General features: G+C 44.7%; 1 protein-coding gene across 2 annotated transcripts in view; it reads left to right on the top strand.

Moving 5' to 3' along the window:
• The first annotated feature begins 124 nt into the window (after positions 1-124).
• Positions 125-7,163, top strand: part of GATA1 (GATA binding protein 1) — a 142,887-nt gene continuing 135,848 nt past the window's right edge. Inside the window, exons 1-2 of one of the 2 annotated variants that reach the window (XM_053695403.1) lie at positions 125-495; positions 2,858-2,949. The gene's annotated coding sequence lies outside the window, so the exon portion shown is untranslated. Of the gene's footprint in view, positions 496-2,636; positions 2,950-7,163 lie in introns of those variants that run through there. The other variant, XM_053695402.1, reaches the window with a different exon arrangement.

The following is a 7,163-nucleotide window of genomic DNA, read 5'->3' as shown; positions in this document are numbered from 1 at the left end:
AATAATTCCTCAGAGACAGTAAGAGATGTGCAAACAATATATGGCCAGAGCCATGAACAAGTTAATTTTTTAACTGCCAATAGAGGCCGTGGAGGAGAGCTGAGCTGTGGCTGTACTCTGTGGCTTGCTGAGTGGCCGGTCCCTTCTCCTCCTGCTGGCTGCTCACAGATGATAAGATGCTATCTGATTGTGAGAGACAAGTTTGGTAAGACTGACATCAGAATGAGAAGGGGGGTGAGACGAGGGAGTGAAAACAAATTTTGTAGAAAATTAAAACTGGAGAATATGGGAAAGAGCTGGAGAAAACTTAACCGTATATAAGAGGGGAGGACTAAGAATATTAGCGTAGTACATTACAGCTGATGGTGGACAGAGAGGATGGGGAACTGATAGAGACAAAGTGGAAGTGGAGAGCGAAGGAGAGGTGAACAGATATTTTGGGAGTTCAGAAGGACTGATGGATTTAGCTTGTGCAAGATACAGATAGACTGAAAGGTATGAGACTAAGAGAAGAAGGAATGTTATAGGGAAAGTGACAGATAATGGATGAGACCCCCTCATGCTAGAGTCCTTTAACTTTCTTCTGCTGAAATGTGGCATTACTTTTAACCCCTCTTGTGCCAGAATCCTGCATACTTTTTTTAGCCATTTAAACATTACTTAATTCCTCTTTTTCCAGAGTCCAGCTTGATTTAACCACTTTACTACCTGAGGCCAGTGGTTTATTTAATGCATTTCTGCCAGAGCACAGCATCAGTTATTTAACCCTTCTGCTATAGTCTAGGATAATTTATTTAGCCCCCTCCTTCTGATGCAATATAGCTTTGTTTAACCCTTTTTCTGCTAGCCCAGCATCATTTATTTAAAAGCATGTTTTTTTAAATGTAACTTCAACTCAAAGCCAACAGAGTTTAATTAATCCCTTAATTGCCTGACCCCAACATATGTATTTATTTATTCTTTCTCCTAACACAGCCAAGAAAAAAAAGTAAACCTTGCTGTTAGGGCCCCAACTGTTTGACCTCAGAGTTTAGCATCAGTTAACCATACTGCTGCATCAGTCATTTACCCTCACTGATTCTCCTGAATATCAGATCTCTTCCCTTTTCTACCAGAGATCTGCATAGATAATACCCTCCACAATCAGTTATCAGACACCAATGTATTTAACTTTTCTTCTACCAGAGCCCCTTACCTGCCAGAACCCAGCATCAAGCATTTTACCTGTATACGGTTTGCTAAACTCCCCTATAGCTCAGCATTAGCGTTTTACCTTTCTTCTTCCAGATGCCAGTATATTTTATTTCATTTTTCCCTGTCAGAATTCAGAATAACTTATTAGGAAGCTCCTTGTTGCTTTATCGCTTCTATCCAATGGCATCACCATTGGTTATGTACCCGCTGTAACATATCTATGTAAGAAAACCACACAGATACCCCAATATAGATGTTTATTGTCCGTATTAATAAACTAAATATGCAACAGATATAATGTAAGACAGAGGAGTGAAGTCTGACAGATATTATTATCATTTATTTGTATAGCGCCGCCAAATTCTGTAGCGCTGGTATCCCTTTAAATGAAGGTGCCACTTATTAACTGAATACTTTGATTCATAAAACCAGTCCGATTATTTATTTAAACCTATTTATTGGGTTCCATCATAGTTTTTTTTTTATTTTAACCTTTCTGTTAGTCATGCAAAAATAATTTACAATTTTAAAACAGCAGTACACTTGTTCAGTAAAAAGGACAGTCCAAGAGGCAAATTGATACTATGCACCTATTAAAGGGACAGTAAAGTAATATTAAACTTTCATGCTTCGGATAGCGCATGCAATTTTAAACAACTTTCCAATTTACTTCTGTTATCCATTTTGCTTCGTTATCTTGGTATCTTTTATTGAAGAGTAAACCTATAAAGGCTCATAAGAGCTCAGGAGTGTGCACGCAAAGCTACAAATAATGTTGCAAAACACTGCTGCCATAGAGTACTAAAGACACGTGCACACTCCTGAGGTCATATGAGCCTTCCTAGTTTTACTCTTCAATAAAAGATACCAAGAGAATGAAGCATTTTTTATAACAAAAATACATTGGAAAGTTCTTTAAAATTGCATGCTTTATCTAAATCATGAAAGTTTAATTTTGACTTTACTGTCCCTTTAAAGGGACACTGAACCCAATTTTTGTATTTTGTGATTCAGATAGAGCATGCAATTTTAAGCAACTTTCTAATGTACTCCTATTATCAATTTTTCTTTGTTCGCTTGCTATCTTTATTTGAAAAAGAAGGCATCTAAGTTTTTTTTTGTTTCAGAACTGTGGACAGCAGTTTTTTATTGGTGGATGAATTTATCTACCAATCAGCAAGGACAACCCAGGTTGTTCACTAAAAATGGGCCGGCATCTAAACTTACATTCTTGCAGTTCAAATAAAGATACCAAGAGAATGAAGAAAATTTGATAATAGGAGTAAATTAGAAAGTTGCTTAAAATTGCATGTTCTATCTGAATCACAAAAGAAAAAAATTGCGTTCAGTGTCCCTTTAAGAGTTACTTTAAAAAATATAGAGCAATAAATGTGACCAAACGGATGGTCATGGGAGGATAACGTAGTGGATCTTAGGGAGCATAGGGTATAGGACAGTGCTTTCCCCTACCCGCTCTTGCACAGGGACTTTTCTGTGACAAGGGCGGGGCAACGGGAGGGACCTTTCTGTTAAAAACATAAGTGACATGAAAGGGATCAAGAGAAAAAAAACTGCTTGATAAGTGAGAAGGGGCAGCAATAATCCTTGTGAGCAGAAGAGGGTAATGTGACAGGCTTATAATACAGTAACTCAATATTCACAGCAAAGGAGACCAGACTTGACCAAGGGAAAAGTGACAATTTTCGGTTGAAACTCAAGAAAAAGGACCGTTACAATAGACCTGTCTAGCAGGAGGTGAGTGAAGTATATTTTGGGTGATGTTGTTATCTCTGAACACATAAGTTGTGCTCAAACACGCAGTATATTTTACTTGTGATGGGTTTGTGTTGAAGAAGAGTTGTGATATTAACCTGATATTAACTCAAATGAGGTCATGAAATCAGCATCAACATTTGTAGATATTACACTATAGTGTATAAACTTTAGCAGTCATCTGTGATCTTTTTGTAAGAAGCAGTGACTTGCAGAATGGCCACTGACACATATTTATTAATGACACTGCATTGGTGAGAGTATCGTGCGACTGAAATATATAGATATAGGGGAGTAGCCAAAGGACAAGCAATATATGTCATGTCATTGATGAGCATGCTTAGAAGTCTTGTGAATATCTGTAATGGAGTGTAGCTTGTTTGAAATAACAGCAGCTTGTTAGTGCACTCTCTAGAAGACTGTAGCTCTCTCGCACTCTCTAGAAGACTGTAGCTCTCTCGCACTCTCTAGGAAGACTGTAGCTCTCTGGCACTCTCTAGAAGACTGTAGCTCTCTGGCACTCTCTAGAAGACTGTAGCTCTCTGGCACTCTCTAGGAAGACTGTAGCTCTCTGGCACTCTCAGGGAAGACTGTAGCTCTCTGGCACTCTCTAGGAAGACTGTAGCTCTCTGGCACTCTCTAGGAAGACTGTAGCTCTCTGGCACTCTCTAGGAAGACTGTGGCTCTCTGGCACTCTCTAAGAAGACTGTAGCTCTCTGGCACTCTCTAGGAAGACTGTAGCTCTCTGGCACTCTCTAGGAAGACTGTAGCTCTCTGGCACTCTATAGGAAGACTGTAGCTCTCTGGCACTCTCTAGGAAGACTGTAGCTCTCTGGCACTCTCTAGGAAGACTGTAGCTCTCTGGCACTCTCTAGGAAGACTGTGGCTCTCTGGCACTCTCTAAGAAGACTGTAGCTCTATGGCACTCTCTAGGAAGACTGTAGCTCTCTGGCACTCTCTAGGAAGACTGTAGCTCTCTGGCACTCTCTAGGAAGACTGTAGCTCTCTGGCACTCTCTAGGAAGACTGTAGCTCTCTGGCACTCTCTAGGAAGACTGTAGCTCTCTGGCACTCTCTAGGAAGACTGTAGCTCTCTGGCACTCTCTAGAAGACTGTAGCTCTCTCGCACTCTCTAGGAAGACTGTAGCTCTCTCGCACTCTCTAGGAAGACTGTAGCTCTCTGGCACTCTCTAGGAAGACTGTAGCTCTCTGGCACTCTCTAGGAAGACTGTAGCTCTCTCGCACTCTCTAGGAAGACTGTAGCTCTCTGGCACTCTCTAGGAAGACTGTAGCTCTCTGGCACTCTCTAGGAAGACTGTAGCTCTCTCGCACTCTCTAGGAAGACTGTAGCTCTCTCGCACTCTCTAGGAAGACTGTAGCTCTCTCGCACTCTCTATGAAGACTGTAGCTCTCTAGCATTCTCTAGGAGACTGTAGCTCTCTGGCACTCTCTAGGAAGACTAGCTCTCTGGCACTCTCTAGGAAGACTGTAGCTCTCTGGCACTCTCTAGGAAGACTAGCTCTCTGGCACTCTCTAGGAAGACTGTAGCTCTCTGGCACTCTCTAGGAAGACTGTAGCTCTCTGGCACTCTCTAGGAAGACTGTAGCTCTCTCGCACTCTCTAGGAAGACTGTAGCTCTCTCGCACTCTATGAAGACTGTAGCTCTCTGGCACTCTCTAGGAGACTGTAGCTCTCTGGCACTCTCTAGGAAGACTGTAGCTCTCTGGCACTCTCTAGGAAGACTGTAGCTCTCTGGCACTCTCTAGGAAGACTAGCTCTCTGGCATTCTCTAGGAAGACTGTAGCTCTCTGGCACTCTCTAGGAAGACTGTAGCTCTCTGGCACTCTCTAGGAAGACTGTAGCTCTCTGGCACTCTCTAGGAAGACTAGCTCTCTGGCATTCTCTAGGAAGACTGTAGCTCTCTGGCACTCTCTAGGAAGACTGTAGCTCTCTGGCACTCTCTAGGAAGACTGTAGCTCTCTGGCACTCTCTAGGAAGACTGTAGCTCTCTGGCACTCTCTAGGAAGACTGTAGCTCTCTGGCACTCTCTAGGAAGACTAGCTCTCTGGCACTCTCTAGGAAGACTGTAGCTCTCTGGCACTCTCTAGGAAGACTGTAGCTCTCTGGCACTCTCTAGGAAGACTGTAGCTCTCTGGCACTCTCTAGGAAGACTGTAGCTCTCTGGCACTCTCTAGGAAGACTGTGGCTCTCTCGCACTCTCTATGAAGACTGTAGCTCTCTCGCACTCTCTAGAAGACTGTAGCTCTCTGGCACTCTCTAGAAGACTGTAGCTCTCTGGCACTCTCTAGGAAGACTAGCTCTCTCTCGCACTCTCTAGGAAGACTGTAGCTCTCTGGCACTCTCTAGGAAGACTGTAGCTCTCTGGCACTCTCTAGAAGACTGTAGCTCTCTGGCACTCTCTAGGAAGACTGTAGCTCTCTGGCACTCTCTAGGAAGACTGTAGCTCTCTGGCACTCTCTAGGAAGACTGTAGCTCTCTGGCACTCTCTAGAAGACTGTAGCTCTCTGGCACTCTCTAGGAAGACTGTAGCTCTCTGGCACTCTCTAGGAAGACTGTAGCTCTCTGGCACTCTCTAGGAAGACTGTAGCTCTCTGGCACTCTCTAGGAAGACTGTAGCTCTCTGGCACTCTCTAGGAAGACTGTAGCTCTCTGGCACTCTCTAGGAAGACTGTAGCTCTCTGGCACTCTCTAGGAAGACTAGCTCTCTGGCACTCTCTAGGAAGACTGTAGCTCTCTCGCACTCTCTAGGAAGACTAGCTCTCTCGCACTCTCTAGGAAGACTGTAGCTCTCTGGCACTCTCTATGAAGACTGTAGCTCTCTGGCACTCTCTAGAAGACTAGCTCTCTGGCACTCTCTAGGAGACTGTAGCTCTCTGGCACTCTCTAGGAAGACTGTAGCTCTCTCGCACTCTCTAGGAAGACTGTAGCTCTCTGGCACTCTCTAGGAAGACTGTAGCTCTCTGGCACTCTCTAGAAGACTGTAGCTCTCTGGCACTCTCTAGGAAGACTGTAGCTCTCTGGCACTCTCTAGGAAGACTGTAGCTCTCTGTCACTCTCTAGGAAGACTGTAGCTCTCTGGCACTCTCTAGAAGACTGTAGCTCTCTGGCACTCTCTAGGAAGACTGTAGCTCTCTGGCACTCTCTAGGAAGACTGTAGCTCTCTTGCACTCTCTAGGAAGACTGTAGCTCTCTGGCACTCTCTAGGAAGACTGTATAGCTCTCTGGCACTCTCTAGGAAGACTGTAGCTCTCTGGCACTCTCTAGGAAGACTGTAGCTCTCTGGCACTCTCTAGGAAGACTGTAGCTCTCTGGCACTCTCTAGGAAGACTGTAGCTCTCTCGCACTCTCTAGGAAGACTAGCTCTCTCGCACTCTCTAGGAAGACTGTAGCTCTCTGGCACTCTCTATGAAGACTGTAGCTCTCTGGCACTCTCTAGAAGACTAGCTCTCTGGCACTCTCTAGGAGACTGTAGCTCTCTGGCACTCTCTAGGAAGACTAGCTCTCTGGCACTCTCTAGGAAGACTGTAGCTCTCTGGCACTCTCTAGGAAGACTAGCTCTCTGGCACTCTCTAGGAAGACTGTAGCTCTCTGGCACTCTCTAGGAAGACTGTAGCTCTCTCGCACTCTCTATGAAGACTGTAGCTCTCTCGCACTCTCTAGAAGACTGTAGCTCTCTGGCACTCTCTAGAAGACTGTAGCTCTCTGGCACTCTCTAGGAAGACTGTAGCTCTCTCGCACTCTCTAGGAAGACTGTAGCTCTCTGGCACTCTCTAGGAAGACTGTAGCTCTCTGGCACTCTCTAGAAGACTGTAGCTCTCTGGCACTCTCTAGAAGACTGTAGCTCTCTGGCACTCTCTAGGAAGACTGTAGCTCTCTGGCACTCTCTAGGAAGACTTAGCTCTCTGGCACTCTCTAGGAAGACTGTAGCTCTCTGGCACTCTCTAGAAGACTGTAGCTCTCTGGCACTCTCTAGGAAGACTGTAGCTCTCTGGCACTCTCTAGGAAGACTGTAGCTCTCTGGCACTCTCTTGGAAGACTGTAGCTCTCTGGCACTCTCTAGGAAGACTGTAGCTCTCTGGCACTCTCTAGGAAGACTGTAGCTCTCTCGCACTCTCTAGAAGACTGTAGCTCTCTGGCACTCTCTAGGAAGACTGTAGCTCTCTGGCACTCTCTAGG

This window comes from Bombina bombina, chromosome 12, assembly GCF_027579735.1.
Source record: "Bombina bombina isolate aBomBom1 chromosome 12, aBomBom1.pri, whole genome shotgun sequence".
In the NCBI taxonomy this organism is placed as follows: domain Eukaryota; kingdom Metazoa; phylum Chordata; class Amphibia; order Anura; family Bombinatoridae; genus Bombina; species Bombina bombina.
The sequence above is the reverse complement of the archived record's forward strand: the minus strand, read 5'-3'. Positions and strand labels throughout refer to the sequence as shown.